Here is a 25,386-nt window from a genome sequence, read left to right as displayed (position 1 = left end):
TAGAACAGTTGTCTACAATTAAATTATAATTTGTCATCTACACTTTGTAGCACCATACAAACCCCTGACCTAGTCAGTGCAAATCCAAATACAGCGTATTTGAATGGCTGAATATAAAAAAAGTACTCAAAAGTTCTACACATTGTTATTCTTCAAATAACAAAGAATGTTACTCTCTCATCTCCCTAGCTTCTTCCTCTTCCTCAACTCCTCTGATGTACAGGACATTGTTACACCTTATTAGAACTTCGCCAAGGTGACCCACTAAAGCGCCATCAATATATTCTTCTGTGTTTGCCAGCTACATGTTCATATATCCATCTACTGAAACTAAGTAGCCCCTGTATTAGAACTATAGAAAATTACAGCTCTTGTCTGTGCCGAACCATTTTTTGCCTAGTCTCACTGGCCTGCACTTGGACCATATCCCTCCACACCCCTCTCATCCATGAACCCATTCAAGGTTTTCTTAAATGTTAAAAGTGACCCTGCATTTACCACTTTAACCGGCAGCTCATTCCACACTCCCACCACTCTCTGCGTGAAGAAGCACCTCCCCCCCACTAATATTTCCTTTAAACTTTTCTCCTTTCACCCTTAACCCATGCCCTCTGGTCTTTTTCTCCCCTAGCCTCAGTGGAAAAAGCCTACTTGTATTCACTCTATCTATACCCATCAAAATGTTATACACCTCTATCAAATCTCCCCTCACTCTTCTATGCTGCAGGGAATAAAGTCCTAACCTATTCAATCTCTCTCTGTAACTCAGCTTCTCAAGTCCCGGCAACATCCTCGTGAACTTTCTCTGCGCTCTTTCAACCTTATTTACATCCTTCCTGTAACTAGGTGACCAAAACTGTACACAATACTCTAAACTCAGCCTCACCAACGCCTTTTATAACCTTACCATAACACTCCAACTTTTATACTTGATACTCTGATTTATAATCAAATTGACACTATTTCTTCCCTGAATCTGACTGAGTAGGGTCCCATTCGTAGACATGCAGGGTAGAATAGGTGTAGGGCGATGCGGCGGCGCGGGCTCGTTGGGCCGAAGGGCCTGTTTCCCGTGCTGGGTTGTTCTTTGTTCTTTGTTCTTTGTATAAAGGCCAATGTACCAAAAGCACTCTTTACGACCCTATCCACCTGTGATGTCACTTTTAGGAAATTCTGTACCTGTATTCCCAGATCCCTCTGTTCAACTGCACTCTTCAGAGTCCTACTATTTAGCCTGTACGTTCTACTTTGGTTTGTCCTTCCAAAGTGCAATACCTCACATTTGTCTGCGTTAAATTCAATTTGCCATTTTTCAGCCTATTTTTCTAGTTGGTCCAAATCCCCCTGCAAGCTTTGAAAACCTTCCTCACTGTCCACTACACCTCCAATCTTCATATCATCAGCAAATTTGCTGATCCAATTTACCACATTATCATCCAGATCATTGAGGTAGATGACAAACAACAGTGGACCTAACTCTGATCCCTGTGGCACACCACTAGTCACAGGCCTTCACTCAGACAAGCAATCCTCCACAACCACTCTCTGGCTTCTTCCATTAAGCCTGTGTCTAATCCAACCACCCCATGTATACCTAGCAACTGAACCTTCCTAACTAACCTCCCATGAAGGACCTTGTCAAAGGCCTTGCTAAAATCCAGGTAGACAACATCCACCGCCTTCCCTTCATCCACTTTCCTGGTAACCTCCTTGAAAAACTCTAATGGATTGGTCAAACATGACCTACCACGCACAGACCCATGATGACTCTCCCTAGTAAGTCCCTGTCTATCCAAATATTTGTAGATCCTATCTCTTATCACACCTTCCAATAACTTGCCCACCACTGACATCAAACTTACTGGCCTATAATTTCCCAGATTTCTTTTGGAACCTTTTTTAAACAACGGAACAACGTGAGCCATCCTCCAATCATCCGGCACCTCCCCCGTGAATACTGACATTTTAAATATGTCTGCCAGGGCCCCTGCAAGTTCATTACTAACCTCCCTTAAGGTCTGTGGGAATACACTGTCCAGTCCTGGGGATTTATCCACTCTGATTTGCCTCAAGACAGGCAGCACCTCCTACTCTTTAATCTTTAAAGGTTCCATGACCTCCCTACCTGTTTGCCCTATTTCCGTAGACTCCATGCCTGTTTCCTCAGAAAACACGGATGCAAAAAAAAATTTAGTATATCCCCCATCTCTTTTGTTTCCATACACAGTCTACCACTCTGGTCTTCAAGAGGACCAATTTTATCCCTCACTATCCTTTTGCTCCTAATATACCTATAGAAGTTCTTTGGATTTTCCTTCACTCTGTCTGCCAAAGCAACCTCATGTCTTCTTTTAGCCCTCCTGATTTCCCTCTTAAGTAGCTTCTTGCACTTTTTATACTCCTCGAGCGTCTGATCTGTTCCTTGCTGCCTGTACTTTTCATACAACTCTCTCTTCCTCTTAATCAACGTTACAATCTCCCTCGAGAACCAAGGTTCCTTATTCCTATTTACTTTGCCTTTAATCCTGACAGGAACATACAAACTCTGCACTCTCAAAACTTCTCCTTTGAAGGCCTCCCACTTTCCATTTACATCCTTACCAGAGAACAGCCTGTGCCAATCTACACTTCCCAGATCCCTTCTCATTTCATCAAATTTGGCCTTTTTCCAGTTTAGAACTTCAACCCGAGGACCAGATCTATCCTTATCCATGATCAGGTTGAAACTAATGGCATTATGGTCACTGGATTCAAAGTGTTCCTTCACACTCACATCCATCACCTGCCCTAACTCATTTCCCAATAGGAGATCCAATATCGCATCCTCTCTAGTTGGCACCTCTATATACAGATGTAGAAAATTCTCCTGAACACATTTTACAAACTCTACCCCGTCTAAACCTTTAACAATATGCGAGTCCCAATCTATACGTGGAAAATTAAAATCTGCTACTATCACAACTTTGTGTTTCTTGCAGGCGTCAGCTATCTCTCTGCTGATTGACTCCTCCAATTCTCTCTGACTATTAGGTGGTCTATAATACAACCCCAATTAATGTGGTAATGAATATTTTATTCCCCATTTTAACTTCACCATCACTGGTTTGCCAGTTAAGCCATTGAGGAAAGGTTTTGGATTCAATGGTAAACTCCCAATGGGGGGGGGAAGGGCCCAGCTCTTCTATCTCTCTCCCTCCCTCACCATGCTGGGGGGAAGGGCTGATTGTTGTCTGGTGGTGGGGGGAGGGAGGAGGCAGGTAGATGTTCTTCTGGAGGGGGAGTGAGGCAAGTTTGTTGTCGGAGGGGGGGAAGGAGGGAAGACAGAAGTGGGTCAGATGGATCTCTGGTGGGGGTGGGTAGATGGATGCCTAGTGGGGAGGGGCAGAGGGGTCTGCTGCCACTCTGTGGGCGATCGGTGGGGGTGGGGGGGGCAGGGTGGCGATTGGTCTGAGTGGTGGGGGGGTAGATAAGGGGGGGGCAGTAATGTGTGTGTGTGTCCCTTATTCAGCCCCACACTACCCACACACATTACTGCCCCCCTTATCCACCCCTCCACCACTCAGACCAATCGCCACCCCTGCGCCCTCCTCCCCCATCAATTGCCTGCAGAGTGGTAGTGGACTCCCCCTCAACAGAGATTCGTCTGTCTGCCTCCATCCACCCCCGAGATACATCTTACCTGCCTCCCCCTCACCGAGATCCACCCTCGCTCCCACTTTTTGCTCCCGGGTCGCTTTCTCTGCTTTCTGCAGCTCAGGAGCAATATGACATGGGCGCGCTTTTTCCAATTTTTTTCTAACTGCGCATGAGCACTTCAGAGCTCCGATCGTTCTGGCAGCGCTAAGCCTCGCCCACAGTGCGAATTGGGCTGGAGATGGCTGAAAGCGTATGGGGGCGCCTAAAAGCGGATTTCTAAGTCAGATTTGTACTTGGCCCAGAATCAGCACCTGGAATGAAAATGGTAAAATCGGGCCCACAATGTGTACAAATTTGGGCCTCTCTGTTCTTCCACCCACTTTAGAATTACACCTTTATTTTATATCGTCGCTCCTTGTTCTTCCCCCAAAATGATCACTTCACACTTCTCTGCATTAAACTTCATCTTCCATGGGTACAACCATTCCACATACCTGGGCAAGTCCTCTTATATTTTATCCTTTTCACAGTTCACTATGTTTCTAAGTTTTGTGTTATGTGTCAATTTTGAAGCCGTGCCCTTTACACCCAAGTCTAGCTTATTAATGCATATCAAGAAAAGTACTGATCCTTGGGGAACCCCACTGTATACTTCTTTCCTTTTCGAAAAATAATTTTCACAGTTACTCTTGTTTCTAGTCACTCAGCCAACTTTATAGAATCATAGAGTCATAGAGGTTTATAGCATGGAAACAGGCCCTTTGGCCCAACTTGTCCATGCCGCCCTTTTTTATAAAACCCCTAAGCTAATCCCAATTGCCCGCATTTGACCCATATCTCTCTATACCTATCATGCCCATGTCATTATCTAAATGCTTTTTAAAAGACAAAATTGTACCTGCCTCTACCTTTGGCAGCTTATTCCAGACACTCACTATCCTCTGTGTGAAAAAATTGCCCTTCTGGACATTTCGTATCTCTCCTCTCTCACCTATGCCCTCTAGTTTTAGACTCCCCTACTTTTGGGAAAAGATATTGACTACCTACCTTGTCTATGACCCTCACTACTTTATAGACCTCTGTAAGGTCACCCCTCAGCCTCCTATGCTCCAAAGAAAAAAGTCCCAGTCTATCCAGCCTCTCCTTATATTTGTAATTCTCCAATCCTCTGGCCTAACACTTCTATCTAAGGAGGCTTCAAAGATTAAGCCCAGTGCTCAGCAACAGACCACCTTATTTCCTACAGTATCCTCAGATGCATCTGACCTGATCCTGGTGACTTATCAACTTTATGTTCAGCCTATCATTCCAATCCCAACTCCTGCCCCTTAGCACTTCTAGCAGCATCTGTGGATAGAAAGCAGTCCTGCAAAGAGACATGGTCCCATTTCACATTGGCCATTTGCTCAGTGATAATTCATATCGTTAAAAAGGCCATTTGCCAACAGACAACCAAGAAACTCCTGCTGGCCACCAGTCTTTAGCTGACTGTTGGCACCTGATATTATGGTCCGTGCTCCATGCACATCATAAGAGACATGTCTAGAACATCAGAAAAAGACTGAAATAAGGTGACTTTGCTTAATCCATCACAACAGCTACCTGACTGCGCACTAAAGGCTTGCATAGACTTTTCTTCTGATTTCACCTCTCCAGATGGCTTGATTGAGATCAAGAACTCACAAATGGGAACTGAAAGGGAGAACCTGTATTTTATCATCTTTATGTCATATGCTGTGTAATAAACCACTGCACAATGAGGCCCTCTAACAAATTCATTTTTAACCAAAATACGCTATACACGTTGAGCATATTTTCTGTATACAAAGAGGACATCAGAACAGGAGTGCTTCAAACAACATCTTAATGCTTTTTGCGGTGACTCAGACTGCAAATGGTTTTACATTAGTTTTTGCTGTGTACTGTAATGCTGTAAAGGTAGATGTTGTTTCAGTATTATTGAATTAATTCATTATAGAGGTGCTCACAACTTGTGTTACATAATTGTTTATTAATAGATACATTTTGTGGCTTTTCTCAACAATTTAAGGTTCTTGTGACAGTTAATTCAGATGTTGGCATTTGAAAGCCAAACTGATTTGTTTTAGGAGCACTCTAATCACTGCATAGTACTTCCCAAAAGCACCATTATTAATATAATTCCATTCCAGGACCAGTCCTAGAGTCAAAATCATTACTAGAACAATTCCTCTGCTAATTATCAGACACATTCTACTTTGCATCAAAAGTCTCTAATTTTGTGTGCTGTAGCAGAAAGTCAATTATCCAGATGTCAATTATTTGCACTACTCAGTCATGTGAACTCCCTAAAGTGCTTTATTCACCTCTTTATTCCTGAGAAATACATTACATTGTAGCCACATACATACCTCCATTTTTTTACATATTGTATAGCAATACAGGATACACAAGAATATATCCCCAAATAATTTTTGCAAATGTCTCCCAGGTATAACTAGGACTGAACTTATGAACATCTGTGCTTGATATAGCTTCTCACAACTAACCCTGCAGTTGTTTCATGTTATATATGAAGAAAAACAATATGCAGCATGTTAGAATCATTTGACTGAGAATTGGAAAACATGAAATCCAGTCACTCTCTTTCACACTAAGATTATAAACTTGGAACCTGTTGTAGTTTATGTTCATTCCCTAGCAGTGGATTGAAGAAGTGAACAAAGCAGACCAAAGCTCTGTAATTAAAGTTTTAAATTAACTTGCCTTTAGATGCTTTTTTTTGTTCTTTGTTCTTCTTAGATCATTCTTAATGTGATTATTTTATTATGATGCTGACATCTAACAACTATAAATAACATACTTATAATCAGGAGTCTCTCCTGCACTATGAGCATACTTTTGCAAGTTTTGAATATCATCAATGTGATACCAACTTTTACTTTCTATCATACAAACAACACAGCTAATCAAATACTTTAAACCATTCTGTTTTAACCATTTGTAATATGATCACTTATTAGGCTCATGAAAGTGTAGCTCTAATGTTAAATTACAGCAAATCTGGGCATTTAAATTTAAAGCAAACCTCAATCTTGGAGAGATAGGGAATTATCTGACAGTGTAACAACATTGTTTTCTTTTTAAAAAGTATTGGTTTGGATTTTAAACCCTCTAGTGTGTGTGAAGGGTTGAAATTTGAAAATTGTAGCTCCAGGGTTCAATTCACAGAGTTCTGAGCAACGATCACTTTTATGATGCTGCAACATTTCAAGGCTCTTGCTAAAGAACGGTGGGGTTGACTTTACATTTGAAGTAATGTAATAATCAACGACAGTTCCACACTGTCTGGAGTCTGGTAGCAGAGCCACAGTGTGAGGCACTGGATAGCTAGAAGAGGTCAAGATTCCTTGACGGCCAATAGGAGCAGGAGTGTTGCCCAATGGCTCCATAAGGACTGCTTGGCTCTCTTCAGCCTTTACTTGATCACACTGAAAGCACCCCAACCTCCTCACATCACCTTCAGAATCATCCTCTCACTGCATTTAGAGAACTGTTCCCATGTGACTCTCAATGGAAACATATGTTCACGGTAACCTAATACCTCATTGGGAATATTCCTTGTTTAAGATGTAACTTGTCCTGCAAGGAATATTTTAAAAATCCAAAGAAAATTCACCCTTTTTTTGCCCTGGTGTTAATTTAATTTGAAGAAACATCCTTTGTTTTAAATGCTTTGACCTTCAGAGATCTTAATAGACAAATATGCCACGGCAGGACAGGAAATCATGCTTAAGATTGCATCTTGCAGACAGCTTGTGGTTCATTTTCCTATTCAAAGTGAGCTCTGATAGCAGGTCGTAAGCGGAAGCAAATGATATAGCTTGATAGGAATCCAGCCTGATCTGAAAAGCTCACCAATAATCTCATATAATGTACACCTATGAACGCATTAAAACACTTCTAACAATTAACAGTCATCAATTTAGTTATCCCTTTAGTATTTATAAAGAGCTGGGAAAGTTTAGAAATTAAACGCACAGCCTCGAAGAATTAAAATGACAGTAGCAATATGTGTTTGGCTGCAAAATAATTTGATTAAATTACTTAAATGTCGTAATGGAATCCTTATAAACTGTCATTCTCTATATTCCTAAGACAGCAAATCCATTTCACTTTAATCTCATATATTTTTTGACTATTATCTAAAATATGTATTTTTTTATTATGTAACCACGATATAGTGAAAAAGTATGTAATGATATGTACTATTGTCTCTTCCACCTTCCTCCATCAGTAAAAAGATACGAAATTCTGAGATCATGTACCAACTGACTTAGACTTTTGAATGGACTTACCTTGCATTAAGTCGGTCTTTCTCTACACTCTAGCTATGACTATAACACTACATTCTGCACTCTCGTTTCCTTCTCAATGAATAGTCTGCTTTGTCTGTATAGCACACAAGAAAGAATACTTTTCATTGTATACTAATACATGTGACAATATTAAATCAAATCAAATCAAATTATTACTATCAAAAAGAGACATTTTTGTTGAAGCTATTCATCTTGCGCTCATCAGGATATTTGCAAGAATGCAATGCAAGGGAAAACTAATTCATACTGTATGAAAAGAGAGTGCTGATTGGTTGGACTCTAATTGATAGAACTATAGCCTGGAGAATGTATCAACTGATAGTGACTAACAGTTAACTGCCAAGCATTGTTTTAAACCAGGCAGCTTGACTCTGATTGGTCAACGATTTCCCCAAGGAATCAACCAGTAAATGGCTGTCACTTGTTTTGTTTAGCTGAAACAAGTGCAATGTGTGCACATTTTCTTTCTGTCTACCCTGTGTATTAACATATGTGGCTTCCAGTACATACAAGTGTGTCATACTACTATCCTGACTGACAATCTAAATTAGTCGTCAGTGTAATTCTTAGCACACTGAGGATTATTTAGTAAATGTTGCCCAATTGTGGAATCACATCTAAGAGGTTTGCAAGCAAGGGCTGCTTGGGAACAGTCTGCATTGTGCTGGTTCTAAACAACAGGTAGGGCACGATGTTTAAGTATTCCTTTACCGTAATAGACACACCCTGCCTCTTACTGCGTGCTTACCATTCACATGCTGGTAAAGATTTTAGTCAGTCTAATTCTGCCCTTTATTTCCCCTCTCAGTTCATTGATTTTGGCCTGGTTCTTGCTGGAAGAATTCATCAGATATACATCATTTTTGTTTGTTTAATTATATTCTCTGTCTCCCCTGTCATCCAAGAAACTCTTACTTTTCACCTTTACTGGAATATATCTAGCCCACATTTGATACATCTCCTTCATAAAATGTTCCATACCGTTTTTTTCTATCAAATCTTTGGTACCATTTTACCCTGACTAGATCCCTTTCATTCCACCGAAGTTAGTCTTTGTCCAGTTTCGAAGCCTTAGTTCAGATTGTTAACTTCGTCTTTTCTGTTACTAATCTAAACATCTTACCCAAGTATTCTCCCAGAGACTCTTGCTCCATTTGACCCAACTCATTCCTTAGCACTAGATTTAGTAATGCCTCCTTCTTAGTTGGACTGAGAACAAATGTTTATGAAAACATGTTAGAAATTCATCCCTCACACAGACTGTTACACAAAATTATCTCAATTAGTATTTGGGTAATCACAGAAACATAGAAACTAGAAGAAAGAGAAGGCCTTTCGGCCCTTTAAGCCTGCTCCGTCAATCATTTTGATCATGGCTGATCATCAAATTCAATATCCTGATACTCATTTCTCCCATATCCCTTGATCCCTTTAGCCCTAAGAGCTATATCTAATTTCTTCTTGAAATCAGACAACATTTTGGCCTCAACTACTTTCTGTGGTAGTGAATTCCACACATTCACCACCCACTGGGTGAAGAAATTTTTTCTCACTTCAGTTCTAAAAGTTTAACCCTTATCCTCAAACTATGACCCCTAGTTTTGGATTCTCTCATCATTTGGAACATTCTTTCTGAATCAAAGTCATCCAATATCAACAATATCTATTGTTCTTGCACATCTCTTTATTTTGCTACAGATTTGCTCCCCTATCTCTCTATTTGGAGGCCTGTATGAAATATCTAGTAGCGTGGTCATACCTTCCTTGCTGCTCAACTTGTCCATGCATCCTCAACGAACATCTTTTCTTTTGAGAGCTACACATAGTTTTCTGACATAGGGGAAAATAGGATTTTAACCCCTAAAGGGAGAGGAAGAGCTGGAGACAGAGTCAATTGGTGGAGACCTAAATTAGTTCTCTATCCCAAATTGCTCCTGAACAGAGTGGCTTGATAGGCCATTTCAGAGGACATTTAAGAGTCAAGTACACTGCTGTGGTCCTGGAGTCTTATGCAACAACAGCAGGTGTTCAATGCTAAAGTGCATTCATGAACCAGATGATAGTGGCCATGGTCACTATTACTGGCACTAGCTTTATATTTAAGATTTAAAAATTGAATTTAAATTTGAATCATGTTCCCAAAGCATAACCTGAGCCTCTGAATTATGAGTCCAGTGAGTTTTTTTTCACTCCATTCTTGACGTTACGAAACCAACACACAGTGTGAACCAGGCAAGCCTGAATCCATCTCTTTGCTTGCCCTAAAAGCAAAAATTCAAACTGAATCCAATTCACAGTCCCTAAAAAAGAGGCATACAAGATCCAAGCTGACAAGAAAAGGCATTTGCATCCGATCTGGGGCTTGATCTGATGATGCTTGATCTTAGCCAAAAGGTTGAGAAGCGATCCACTGACCATCTCCCCCTCCTCAAAAAAAATAGCACGCCCACATCCAACACTCAGGTCCAGTTTCAACAGAGGCGGCTGGTGATACATCACATGGGTACGATGGGTATAGAAGGATATGGGCCAAATGCAGGCAATTGCGATTAGATTACGGGTTTTTAAAAAAAAGACACTGTAAACAAGTTGGGCCGGAGGGCCTGTTTCCATGCTGTAAACCTCTATGACCCTACGCCTCTCCTGCTCTTTAGAGATGGCCCATCCTTAAAATGTTTTAAAGAAGCTACTTCCCAAGTTTAAACACTTGTTTTAAATTTTACAATCCAGCAAGACTTAGTGAGCCTTGGAAACCAAAGGAAAGTAAGGACAGTTGCCATGGAACCCCAAGCCATGTTTGGGATCTGCCACGTCCAGCTGTGTTGGTGTTCACACCCTTTCACATCTTATCTCTCCATCAGATATCTTCCAATTCCCAAACACTCCCCTGAAGTCAGCTTTCCTTCTCATGGCAGCTTCCCTCCTTTTGCCTCATCCTTTCAGAATGGCAGCTGTCTGGCCCCAGCCCAACCCTGTCCTGAAATCATTTCCCCTTCCTGGTGTCAGTGCTCTAGCTGCTGCCTGGCGAGCCCACTTCTCAATCCGACTCCAAAAGATAATTTGCAAAAATAATTAGTTCCCGCTGTTGAGTTTGGCAGGGTTTCCAAGCCGCTAAATCAGCTCTGTATTCCCTCTCAGCCTTGCAACTATTATCCAGGCCAAAGTGTCAGAGGTTCATATTCCAGAACCATTTGTCTCTGTAACAACCAATGATGCTCCACTGCCACAGCAATTGTATTGTGTAGCCACTACCAAATGGACATCAACAAGTAATGCAATAATGAACCACCAGATAAAAAAAATCAATTTAAGAAACATGATCAATTGGGGATGACTTATTTTATTTCATCCATAAGACATGTCATTATTTAATAAGGTACATTTAATAGATATTCTAGCAAAGTTATATATACTAGTGATAAGGAAGGACTGTAAAAAAAGAGATAATCAGCCTTCGATATCTATGGAAATCAAGGAGGGTACCAAATTGAAAGAAAATGCATACACAGTGACAAAGATTAGTGGGAAACTAGAAGATTGGGAAATCTTTAAAGGTTTACAGAAAGCCAAGAAAAGAGCTATAAAGAAAAGTAAGGTGGATTATGAGATTAAACTATCTTAGGATATAAAAACAGACAGCAAAAGTTTCTACAAATATATAAAACAAAAAAGAGTGGCTAAAGTAAACATTGGTCCTTTAGAGGATGAGAAGCGGGATGCAATAACTGGAAATGAGGAAATGGCTGAGGCATTGAACAGGTATTTTGTGTTGGTCTTCATAATGGAAGACACAAATAATATGCCAAAAATTGACAACAAGAAGGCTATGGCAGGTGAAGACTAGAAACTATCATTGTCATGAAAGAGGTAGTGTTGGGCAAGCTAATGGGGCTAAAGGTAGCCAAGTCTCCTGGCCCTGATGGAATGCATTCCAGGGTACTAAAAGAGATGGCGGGGGAAATAGCAAATGCATTAATGGTAATTTACCAAAATTCGCTGGACTCTGGGGTGGTTCCCGCAGATTGGAAAACAGTAAATGTGATGCCATTGTTTAAAAAAAGTAGACAAAAGGTGGGTAACTATAGGCCGGTTAGCTTAACTTCTGTAATAGGGAAAATGCTTGAAACTATCATCAAGGAAGAAATAGCGAGACACCTGGACATCAATTATCCCTTTGTGAAGACACAGCATGGATTCACAAAGGGCAGGTCACGTTTGACTACTTTGGTGGAATTCTTTGAGAACATTACGTGTGCAGTGGATAATGGAGGCCTGTGGATGTGGTGTATCTGGATTTCCAGGAGACATTTGACAAGGTGCTTATGTTGCTGCATAAGATAAAGGTGCACGGTGTTACAGGTAATGGATGAGCGTGGAGAGGATTGGTTAACTAACAGAAAGCAAAGAGTGGGGTTATAGGATGTTTCTCTGGTTGGCTTAGTGACTAGTGGTGTGCCTCAGGGGTCAGTGTTGGGACCACAATTGTTCATGATTTACAAAGATGATTTGGAGTTGGGGACCAAGTGTAGCGTGTCAAAATTCGTAGATGACACTAAGATGAGTGGCAGGGCAAAGTATGCAGAGGATGCTGAAAGTCTGCAATGGGATATAGATAGTCTAAGTGAGTGGGCAAGGGTCTGGCAAATGGAGTACAATGTTGGTAAATGTGAGGGCATCCATTTTGGTAGGAATAACAGCAAAATGGACTATTGTTTAAATGGTAAAAAATTGCAGCATTCTGCTGTGCAGAGGGGCCTGAGTGCATGAATCACAAAAAATTGGTTTGTAGGTGCAGCAGGTAATTAAGAAGCAAATGGAATTTAAAAATAGGGAGGTTATGTTGCAGCTGTATAATGTGCTGGTGAGGCCACACCTCGAGTGTTGTGTACAGTTCTGGTCTCCTTATTTGAGAAAGGATATACTAGCGCTGGAGGGGGTACAGAGGAGATTCACTAGGTTGACTTCGGAGTTGAGAAGATTGGCTTATGAGGAAACACTAAGTAGTCTGGAACAATACTCACTGGAATTCAGAAGAATGAGAGGAGATATTATAGAAACATATAAGATTATGAAGGGAATAGGTAAAAAGCAGGGAGGTTGTTGCTACTGGCAAGTGAAACCAGAACTAGGGGCATGGCCTCAAAATAAGGGGGAGCTGATTTAAGACTCAGTTGAGGAGGAACTTCTTCACATAAAGGGTTGTGAATCTGTGTAATTCCCTGCCCAGTAAAGCAGTTGAGGCTACCTCATTAAATGTTTTTAAGGCAAGGATAGATAAATTTTTGAACAGCAAAGGAATTAAGGGCTATGGTAAGCAGGCTGGTAAGTGGAGCTGAGGCCACGAAAAGATCAGCCATGATGTTATTGAATGGCAGAGTAGGCTCGAGGGGACGGATGGCCTCTCCTGCTCCTAGTTCTTAAGTTTTTGTGTACTAAAGTTGAGATATTTATTAAATTATGGACAAAGAAAAGGCCTCAGAACTAATTGCAAAATAAACTTATGTTGCCTTGCAGTTTCAAAGCATTGTCAGTCTTGTATATTGCTCTCTGTTATTTATAGAGGGAAGTCTTTCTGTTAAATGCATAAAATGCGTAGCAGAAAACATTGATATGAGGACCTTGGAGAGGTTTCGCTAATTTTTGCTGTATTATTATCCTAATAGATGACATTGCTGAAGGAACAGAATAAGTGAAATAGATCACATGGTTTACACAATATTTATCTATTTTACACAGCAGGATTGTGGCACTAAGTTATAATAAGATTAAATGATTCTAGTGGTTTAAAAGGTACGTCACTTTAGAATTTGAGTTTATAACTTTGCCAGGCAATGGTATATCAATCTGAACATCTCTTGGTTTCAATGTATGACCGATCTACAATAAGTAAGAGTATAAGCCACGTCTCAAGGCATATTTAATTCAGCTATTCACAATCAAACAGGAATCTGCTTTGTCCATACTCTGTTCTTCATCAATGCTGCAGCTTTTCTTTAGTCATGCAAATAATGGTAGAGCTAGAATAAAAATGTCATGATGCTATATTATTTTTCTCTAAACTAAATTTCATTTTTAAAATTTATTCTTTCACAGGTTGTAGGCATCAATGGCTAAGCTAGCATTTACTGCCCCTTTCTAATTACCTTTGAGGAGGTGCTCAGGAGCAGCCTTCTTCAAATTCATGTGACATAAGTACAGCCACAGTACTGTTAGGTGGGGAGTTTCAGGATTTTGACCCAGTGACAGTGAAGGAAAAGTGATATATTTCCAAGTCAGGATGGTGTGTGGCTTGAAGGGGAACTTGGAAATGGTGGAGGTCCCATGCATCTGCTGTTTCGAGGAGGTAGAGGTCATGGGTTTGGTGGGTGCTGATGGAAGAGTCTTGGTGAGTTGCTGCACTGCATCTTGAATATAGCATACACACTACTGCTACTATGTATTGGTGGAAGGTGTGGATGTATAAGGTGGTAGATGGGGTACCAAAGAAACAGGCTGATTTGTCTTGAATGGTGTCCAACTTATTGAATGTTGTCAGAGCAGCACTCTCCAAGCAGGTGAAAAGTATTCCATCTCACTCCTGACTTGTGCCTTGTAGATGGTGAACAAGTTTTGGGGAGTCAGGAGGTGAGTTACTTGCTGCAAAATTCCCAGCCTCTACCCTGTTATAACCATTATATATTTGCCTGGTTCAGTTCAGTTTCTGATCACTGGTTGATAGAGCGGGCATTCAGAGATGTTAACGCCAAGGAGAAATGGTTAGATTCTCTCTTGATGGAGATGATCATTGCCTGGCACTTGTGTGGCACGAATGTTACTTACTACTTATCAACCCAAGCCTGAATGTTATCCAGGTCTTGCTGCCTGTGGACACAGACTGCTTCAGTATCTGAGGAATTGCTAATGGTGTTGAACATATCAGTGAACAACCCCACTTATGACCTTCATGATGGATGGAAGATCATTGATGAAGCAGCTGGTTGGGCTTACAACATGACCCTGAGTTTGTTCAGAGACTATTTATTGGCATATAAGGGTTCACTATCTTCTTTTGACTTGAAATGTTTACAATTTTGAATTAATTTTCACCTTGCTAATAATTCTGCTCTTGTTTTTAGCTCAAACTGCTGCAAAGGAACAGCTTGCAGCACAACATTTAATGGACAATTAGCAACATTTAGCTTATACTGCATGAGAATACTACTTCAAATATATTATAAAGACTCACATGCCATTGTTAATAGTAAATGATAAGACTGTATATAGGGGACCAGAATCAAACATTCATCGTGAGTGAGAGAGCTGTTAAAGAGGAGAGCACAATGGAGCAGCTATGACAGGAGCTGTTTGATTTGATTAATTATTGTCACATGTATTAGTAAACAGTGAACGGTATTGTTTCTTATGTGCTATACAGACAAAGCATACCATCTATCGAGAAGGAAAGGAGTGCAGAATGCTGTGTTACTGTCATAGTTAGAGTGTAGAGAAATATCTGACTTGCTGATATTTCTCTTATGCTAATAGTTTGTCAAATAAAAATAATCACTTAGATAAGTACAATTGACCAAGGGTATTAGAATCAATTTGCTTATTCGCCTACGGAAACCTATGATAGCCCCCAATAGTCTCTTTCATATTTATAGAGATGTTTCAATCAGAAAGTCAGTATTTATTTCTAGGTGTTAATATCTTTATGTGAAGAACTGTCTATGGACATTAGTTAGGAACCTGTGTTTTTTTTTAACCAGCTTATATCTACATCCTGTTGTCCTGTAATCATTATTTAATTTCAAATAGTAATGCAAATTTTTTGCTTCAGCACTCATGGAATAGAATCACGTCCACTGGGAGTGTACATCAAAGAAAATGACGCACCTGCAGCCCACAATTTTCTGACACATCACAATGCAGCAGCATTCTTCTTCAAGAGCAACTAATGTGGGCAACAAATGCTGGCCAGCAATGTCCATATGCCAAGAATGAATAAAGAATGCAACTCCCAGCTACAGGACGTGCATCCCATTTTTTCATGTCAGACGTAAGTACATGAACACCAACATTTTTTTTCACTGAGTTTCTCCATCATGTTTCTTACCCTGACACTTGAGAGGAATAATAACTTTTGGGACTCCCCTGTTATGCAAATCCAGCTGCCTATCACTCTCATTACGGAATCACCAACTGCAAATGCATGTCTGGGTAATATTATTCAATTCCTCATTGGTAGTGTCTCAATGCCCAGTCCACTGATGTTCATTTCGTTTTCCTCCCCTGTGCCTTTGCTCTTTTTCTCATTTTAGGTGGCAACATCATCTATCTATGAAAATATTAACAAGTTAATGACAAAAGGAAGCCTGTTATTCCTCTGAGTTGAAATGTTTGTTGTTTGCATGAGGTGTGGAAAAGCCATTTCTAAATTGTTATGAAAGACTCCATATACTAACTAAGACAGAAGCCAGGAGTGTTGATAATACATGACAAAACAAAAACAAAATAACTGGGATTGAAAAATTGTCTCCCAGTTGAAACTAAATGCAACATGAGCCCAAAGTGCATAATAGTTATTATTTCTGTTAATATCCAGGGTTTTCAAAATAATAATGGAGAAAATAACTGAAAATTTCATAACATTTACCCAATGTGTGCTATCAAAAAAACTTTCAGCTTCTGTGAATTCCAGGATAAGAAACCAAAACCTGTCACCTATTTGTAACCCGTTGCTTGCTAAAATACACTTACAGATCTGTAAAGCAACCTCTGCTGGGACAGGGTATGCTTTCCTCAGCAGATTGAAGAGGGGACTCTGACCTTACGGTTTATACATAGGTTCATGAAACAAATATTTCTGCTCTTGAGTTTGGACAGCTAATATTTATTTTCTTCTTCTAATTGGTATTAGATGTTCTTCCTGACAGATAATGATGCCAAATGAATTTCAGTAAAACAAAATCAATTATTGTAACAAGCAATCTAATCACCCTTCTCATACCAAGGACTCAACTTTCACTTCAGAGGTGGGAAGAAGAAACAGGGACTGTTTCTTCATTCCGAACCAAGGGTGGCTGGGCAACAGACACAGGTTTAAATTTTCACCAAAATATCCCCCATTGAAAATTGTTCCCTGGGCACAATTGAGAGCAGCAGGTGAGCTCTTAAACCTAGAGGGACAATTGGAGATTTCAAACTTCTGAGGAGCACCTGGATGCAGTAAAAGCTAAGTAACTGGTATGGCACCTCAACAAGAAAGTGTGCTCGCAACCATAATTTAAGAAAATTAAGTAACATTTCCAGAAAGCAACGAGGTTACCTTGGAAAGGAACATCTTTACAAGGTGACTCAAATTGTCCTGTAGGTCTGCCATAAGTGTTGGCACCCCAGTTTGTCACTGGGTGCCTTCTTCCAGGTGCCTATCACATTGGGAAACTGGAGACCAACTAGAACATCTCAACTGGCCTTCATTACTTACCCTTAACAAAGCTCTTAACTACCCTGGCTATCTGTCTGCTTTATTGAAGCAGATGCCCCTCTAGGCCCCAAACTTGCCTCAATCAAAATGACTAATATGAGGAATACAGTTGGGAAATTGGTAGGCTGCCTGGCCGAATAATTTTAAGCCGTTCTCTGCCTCCATTCCGAACCTCATCATGGCCCAGAAATTCAGTCCTATCTGAGAGTTCAAGTTAAATGGAACCAAATGGATGACACCCAATGGGTGACAGTTACTGTACTTGTTAGGTGCCCCATGGTAGCATAAATCTGAAGTGAATTACTATTATAAAATTAGAGAAAGGTACCTACTTTTTCAGTATGTGGCCCTTGAAACTGCTGATGTACGTAGCAACTGGAATCTGATACTGAAACAGCATTGGCGTGATTCTAGTATAACAAGTCCAAAGATTCACAGGTTAGATGAATTGGCCATTCTAAATTGTCCCTTAGTGTCCCAAGATGTGTAGGTTAGATGGATTAGCCATGGTAAACACACGGGGTTACAGTGATAGGGCAGAGGAGAGGGCCTGAGTAAGGTGCTCTGTCAGAGAGTCAGTGCAGACTTGATGGGCTGACTGGCCTCCTTATGCATTGTAGGGATAAAGTGGAACTGACTTAGCATCTTGCATTATGACAATGGAGCACCAAGGAAAACCAATAAAATATTTTGACATCACAATCGTCTACGCTTGTGACATAAAGGAATGAAAGGTCATTTGTTTACTATTCATCAAAGTTGAGTTCTTTAACTAAAATCTATTGTTAGAAATTAAGATCAGAGACTGAAATGCCTATATTTATACTTTAAATTATCCAAAGGCATGGCATTAGTTTTCACATGTACAGACAATACTCAGCTTTAACTCACCACCACCTCTCTTGACTCTACTGTTCCTTATACAACAAGAGAAGAAATTTACTTCAATTAAATCTTGGGAAGACTGAAGCCATTATTTTAGGTACCTGCTCCAAACTCTGCTCCCTAACTATGTACTCCATCTTTCTCCTGGGAGCAGTCTGAGATGAAGCCAATCTGTTTGAAATCTTGGTGTTACATTTGATCCGGGGATGAGCTTCTGGCCTCATATTCATGCTATCATGAAGACTGTCTATTTCCATCTCTGTAACATATCTTGACTTCCCTCCCATTTCAGCTCACCTACTGCTGAAATTCTCACCTATGTCCTAAATATCTCTAAACTTGACTATTCCAACATTCTCCTGTCTCGTCTCCCACATTCTACCCACTGTAAGCTCCAAAACTCTGCTGCCTCTGTCTTAGCTTGCAGCAAGTACCGATCCCCTTCCACATTTATGCTCACTGACCTAAAATGGCACCAAATCAATCAGCATCTTGATTTTAAAATTCTCAGCCTTGCTTTCAAATCCTATCATATCCTTGCTCTCACTATCTCTGTGACTACCTCCAAATCCGTAAATCTCCGCGATATCAGCACTCCTCAAATTCTGACTTCTTGTGAATTCTGTGGCTTTCCCTTCAGTTACCTAGGCTGTGAGCTCTAGAATTTTGTCCCTGCCCCTCTCCACTGTATTTTCCCCTTTTAACACATTTCTTAAAACTTAACTCTTTGATCAAGCTTTTGATCATCTAACCTAATATTACCTTATGTGGCTCAGTGACATACTTTGTTTATATCATGGTTTCATGCAGCACCTTGGGACATTAAAGCTCTATATGAATATAAGTTGTTAATGATTTTATTAAATTAGTTGGCTTTGATACTATCATCACTACAAGGTTTGAAAATGGACATAGTTTTTAAATATAATTGACTTGAAATATGGACGATCCTTCGTTTATTGAAATGTGGTACAGGGCAGGGAAATAAAATCCTTTTTGATTTGGTTTATTGTTGTGACATATATTAGTATACAGTGAAAAATATTGTTTCTTGCACGCAATACAGACAAAGCAAACCGTATATCGGGAAGGAAAGGAAAGAATGCAGAATGTAGTGTTACAGTCATAGCTTTATGCAGCTGGAATTCTTCACTCAAATGTAACAACTGTAATTTAAAAGCTACACGAGATTAAAACTTCTGAGGTGCTTCACAGAATATTTTAAAGAATGGTGTGTGGTTTGGATGTTTATCTCATTCAGTGTTAGGAGGACAAAAAAAAGTTCAGAAATGCTACATGAGAAAAATATGCACAGGTTAAAAGCTTAAAAGGACACTTAATCTTATATGACTAATCCTCCAAATGCATGTTTACATTTTATGGTCCTTGAGAAAAAATGCTTTCTGATTGGCATTAAATAAATAGAGTAGCATGGTATTATTTGGACTTCGGATTTTTTGATGATAATATTTCTCTGACTAAATGTAACTGCCAATTTCTCCATATTAAAAGATGTCAGCATAGAGAAGCTACTGCACGCCTTTATGAGATTAAAAATAAGTGCTCAGAGATACAAAAGCATTCTGCAGTTTATTTCTAAGGTTTCAAGAGAGAAATCTGCACTAATTCTTTCACCATGGCAAAGCCCCATATGGAAGGGTCAACCCTTCCTGTGGATAAACACCACAGTCGCCTCTAGTGTAGCTGTTATCTTTTTCAACAAGGGGAGACATTTGGCACAGCCTAAAGCTAGGGCATGAACCCTGGCTAAGCTTAAGACATTTATCTGACAACATCAGATGACACTCCACAAACAGATTCACTAGTTGTGACCCTGCAGCATTTGTGATTAATCAAAAAAGTATCTTGGATTTGAAGGATGAAATACAACAAACAGACAAAAAGGGATAGACTCTCGATCTTGCTCATCGACTGGCAAGGTGTGTTGGATTCAGACATAGCAAATAGAATAAAACGATCGATATGTTTTCACTTGTCAGTGAGAAAAAACAAACATTAACCCCAAAGCAACTCTCATCGATCAGGTAACATTTTAAAGCTGTCTTCAGATGATAACCATAACATCTGTAAAGGGGCATTGTTTGACTTTATGAATTGGGATAAAAGAAATTATGAAACTTTGAATCTGGTGCAATAACTGCAGAAGGTATTTGATCTAGCAATGCTGTTTTAATTCTGCAAAAGAGGTATCCTCTAATTAGTATATATGCATGGTTTCTGTCATCTAATTGACAACATGTGCTTCAAAGAATCTCTTCTGAAGTGGCACATGCACATAACAATTTAATGAAACATGATCTTAATGAAAACTAAAAGAGCACACACCATCAATGATTTTGAGAAGTTAATGTCAGTGCACTAACATGGGTAGATGTTCTAATACAAACAAAAACTCACTGTTAAGTTATCCCCAGGTGCCACAATTACATACATAATTCATTTCTGAATTTGGAACCATTTCTCTACTTGAACCTTCAATGACATAATATGACAATGACATTTGCATGTTATTCAAAGCACAAAATTAAAGAATATAGAGCTGAGTTTTTGTAGAGTTAATCCTGAACTACTGTCAAAGCTATGGCAGGAAATTCCCAGTGGAATTTCAGGCCCTTGATATGTATGTCAGTCTAATGTGATATAGACTATTTAATATCCTTTAAGACACTTCCGTAACTATTTAAGGTTATCTTCAATAACTTTCCAGAGCGGATAGTTTAATAAAAGTATCAAACATAAAAATGTTATAATAAAACTGATGTTCCAACAAGGACTTAACTTTTTTTTCCACAAATGGACAGGAAGGCTGATAATGTTGATGCTTAGTTGCTATAAGATGGCAGTCGCAGGGCTTCTTTTTGAAGCTAGTGGGTTTTGCCACCAAATAAACCTGTTGGACTTTAACCTGATGTTGTGAGACTTCTTATTGCCCATTTATTGCCCATCCCTAGTTTCCCGAGGGCAGCTGAGAGTCAACCACATTGCTGTGGTTCTGGAGTCACATGTAGGCCAGGACAGTATGGACAGCAGATTTCCTTCCCTAAAGGACATTAGTGAACCAAATGGGTTTTTCTAACAATTGACAATATTTTCATGCTCATCAGTAGATTCTTAATTCCAGATTTTTTTTATTGAATTCTAATTCCACCAACTGCTATGACAGGATTCAAACACAGGTCCCTAGAACATTAGCTGAGTTTCTGGATTAATCATCTAGCGATAATGGCACTAGCTATCTCCTCCCCTATAATTTCCATACAACTGCTGTGGCTGTCCTTCTGGATGGTGGAGGTCATGGGTTTTGGAGGCGATGTGAAGAAGTCTTGGTGAGATAGTGCAGTGTATCTGGCAGTACACTCTGCAGTCATGATATGCCAGTGGTGCAGGAGATGAGCATTTAAGTTAGTAGGTGATATGCTTATTGAATTATATGCTTTGTCCTGGACATTGTGTAGTTTTTGAATGTTGTAGCAACATTCAGACAAGAAGACAGTATTTTGCTACACTCTGGACTTGTATTTTATAAAATGTGGAGTGGCTTTAGGGAATCAGGTACAAGATACTCACCTTAGAATACCTTGCTTATGACCTGGTCTGGTAAACATGGCATTAACAGTGGTCATTCAATTGAATTTCCGGTCAATAGTGACACAATGGATATAATGCTGGAGGACCCAGAAGTGGCAGTACTGCTTAGCATCAAGGAAAGATGAAAAAGCCTTCTCTTGTTACAAATGGTCATTGTCTGGAGGTTGTGTAGCTGAATGTTTCATTCTGCTGATCAACATAAGCCTGGATGTTTTCTGAGTCTTGCTACATGCAGGCATGGCAAGCTCCATTATCTATAGAATTGCAATGAGCTGAAAACTGCAATCATGAGTGAACAGCCCCACTTCTAACTTAATGATGGAGGGAATCTCATGAATGCAGCAGCTGAAGATAGTTTAGGCTTAGGATGCTGCCCTAAGGAATTTATCAAGCAATATCCTGGGACTAAAATTATTGAAGTTATGCTGCTGCTCATCTTGTCACAGACCTGGATACCTGTTAATCTTACTGGGCTGCTATTATAAATACAATGGTTTAAAACATAGAACACAATAAATTCAGTGTGGAAAATGCAGCCAATAAACATGATAAGAGATTAGGAAAGGATTAATTGTTATGGCACAGAAAGGCCATTGGCCCTTCATGTCTGCACCAGATGTCCAAAAGAACATCATGATGTAGTGTCATTTCCCCTACCTTTTCCCCATATCACTGCACATCATTTCTTTCAATCAATCATCTAATACCCTCTTGAATGCTTAGATTGAGCCTGCCTCCAACACACTTCCAGGAAGTGAATTCCAGACCCCAGACATTCATTGTGCGAAAAAGGTTTTTCTCATATGACTTTGCTTCTTTTGCAAGTCCCTTTAAATCTGTGGCCTCTCGTTCTTGATTTTTTTTGATCAAGTACAGCTTCTCCTGATCTACTCTGAACAGCCCCTTCAATGATTCTGAACATCTCTGTCAGATCTTCTCTTAGCCTTCTTCTCTCCAAGACGCAACCTCTCTAATCTATGCTCATAACTGAAGTTTCTCATCTCTGGAACGATTTGTGTAATCCTCTTCTGCACGCTCGCCAACATTTTCACATCCTTCTATAGTGTGTGCCCAGCTGTGATCTAATTAGTGTCTTGTAAAAGTTCAGCATAACCTCCTTGCTCTTGTACCCTATGTCCTTATTAATAATAATATGTTTCATTGACTGTTCTCTCCAACTGTCCCACCACCTTGAATGATCTATGCACATATACACCCAGAACCCTCTGCTCCTTTAAGATTTTCACCCCTTATTTTATACTGGCTGCAATTCTCTGTTGAAAAACCGAAGTGCTGCTGCCAATGGGAAAACAGGAGTGTTTCCTGTTGGTGCTGGCAGAGCATGCCAGGTGGGATTCAACCATCTTTTTTGAGAAACAAATCCTCTATGGGAAACACGATGGCCAGCCCAGCTTCACAAAAATCTGAGCACCCTTTATAAAGGACCTACCTCCTCAGAGCCCCTTCAGAACCCACCCATTCAGATTCTGCCCCTTATCAGTACTACCCTGGCTCTGCCCTCTGCCATCAAGGCACTGACACCCTGGTAGTGTAGTGTCACTGCTTTTCAGAGAAAGCAAGGGAATCCCCCAAGTGAAACTGACACCTTCTGTCAATCAGAGTACTTCAGAAGGGTCTGGTCACACCTGTGGCTTCCGAATTCAACCAAGGCACTCCCTTCTATAGAATGGAGTACTGTTGTTATTCCAGGTATTCAGGAAGCATGGATATTAATGTAACCAGGCCACTTCAAAGGCTTTACAAAACATAGACAATAATAAAGATTTTTAACAGAACATTGACTAAAATCACCATGCTAAGAGTGATCTCCATGTTTTCCAGGTCAAGAAGGGGACATCCAGCTACAAGAACTCCATCCCGAGGCTGTGTACAGAGGTCAACTCCTTCCCCCAGCCTCAGCCCACTTAACCCTCCGTCTGCAGCTTGACAATGTCAGAGATTCACATGGGCACACAGTTGCCTCCTTGCAGCCTGTAGAATCCAAGGTGTTATGTCAGAACCTGTACTGCTTGGTGCCTGCAGAGATGCTGGAGCACGACAGTGGGAGGGGGATGAATTGGGCTTCGAACCTGCAAGCCACATTCAAAACCAAAAGAGAAAATGCTGGAAAATCTCAGCAGGTCTAGCAGCATCTGTAAGGAGAGAAAAGAGCTGACATTTTGAGTCCAGATGACCCTTTGTCAAAGCTAAAAGGCACAGAAAGTGGGAGATATTTTTACTGCATGGTGAGGGAATGAAAGATGGCCACAGAAACCAGGAGAAAATGCTGCTAATGCCAGTCCATAAAGAGGATAAAGGGTGTGAATGGCCAAACGGCAAATAAGCTGAAATCACAGGGTAAGCTGTGACAGATGAAGTGGTGGTGGAGGTGTGGGGGGGGGGGGGCGGGGGGGTGTGGTGGTGGCTAACTGCTCCCCATTCACCATGGATGTGCAATCTCTCTGCAGGTCCATCCCACACCAGGACAGCCTGAGAGCTCTGTGCTTCTTTGTTGAAAAGAGGCCTCAACAATTCCCATCCACCACCACTCTCCTTCACTTGGCTGAATTTGTTTTATCTCTCAACAACTTCTCCTTTAACTCATCCCACTTTCTCCAAATCAAAGAAGTAGCAATGGGTGCCCACATGGGTCCTAGCTACACTTGTCATTTTATGGGGTATATCAAACATTTTTCTTGTTCCAGGCCCGCTGGTCCTCTCCCACAACTCCTTTACTGGTACATCGATGACTATTTTGTTGCTGCTTCATGTTCTCATCCAGACCTTGAAAATTTCATCAACTTTGCTTCCAGTTTCCACCCCCCCATCACCTTCACCTCGTCCACCTCAGACACCTCCCTTCCCTTCCTTGACCTTTCTGCCTCTAGGGAGACATTTCTGGCAATAGACTATCTTCTAATATCCATTTACAAGTCCACTAATTTCCACAGCTATCTGAACTACAGCTCTTTGCATCCTACATTCTGTAAAGACTCCATTCCTTTCTCTCAGCTCCTTCACCTCCATCGCATTTGTCCCAATGATGTCATTTTCCAAAGTGATGCTTCTAATATGTGCTCCTTTATCCTCAACCATGGATTCCTATCTACAGTTGTCGACAGGCCTTCAACTGTGTGCGGTCCATCTCCCGCACCACGTCCCTCACTTTCCCTCCCAGAACAAAGATAGAGTCCCCCTTTGTTCTCACATTCCACCCAAGCAGCTTCTGCATGTAAAGCATAATCCTCCGCCATTTTTGCCAACTCGTGTGATGCCACTAGCAAACACATCTTCCTTTCACTCCCTCTGTCAGTATTCCGCAGAGACTGTTCCCTCCGGGATAACCTAGTCCACTTCTCCACTATACCCAACACCTCTCCCATCACTCACGGCACCTTCCCATGCAATCGCAGAAGGTGTAACACCTGCCCC

At 40.5% G+C, this 25,386-nt stretch overlaps 1 protein-coding gene and 1 pseudogene across 3 annotated transcripts in view; both read right to left on the bottom strand.

The window, feature by feature from the left end:
- The window catches only part of arb2a (ARB2 cotranscriptional regulator A), a 529,674-nt gene that overhangs the window by 47,250 nt on the left and 457,038 nt on the right, over window positions 1-25,386 (bottom strand). The gene's annotated exons all lie outside the window — the stretch shown is intronic.
- On the bottom strand, window positions 170-25,208 carry LOC145343351 (small nuclear ribonucleoprotein F-like; annotated as a pseudogene).

Source organism: Carcharhinus amblyrhynchos, chromosome 5 (assembly GCF_965287045.1).
Source record: "Carcharhinus amblyrhynchos chromosome 5, sCarAmb.v2.hapA, whole genome shotgun sequence".
NCBI lineage: Eukaryota > Metazoa > Chordata > Chondrichthyes > Carcharhiniformes > Carcharhinidae > Carcharhinus > Carcharhinus amblyrhynchos.
The sequence above is the reverse complement of the archived record's forward strand: the minus strand, read 5'-3'. Positions and strand labels throughout refer to the sequence as shown.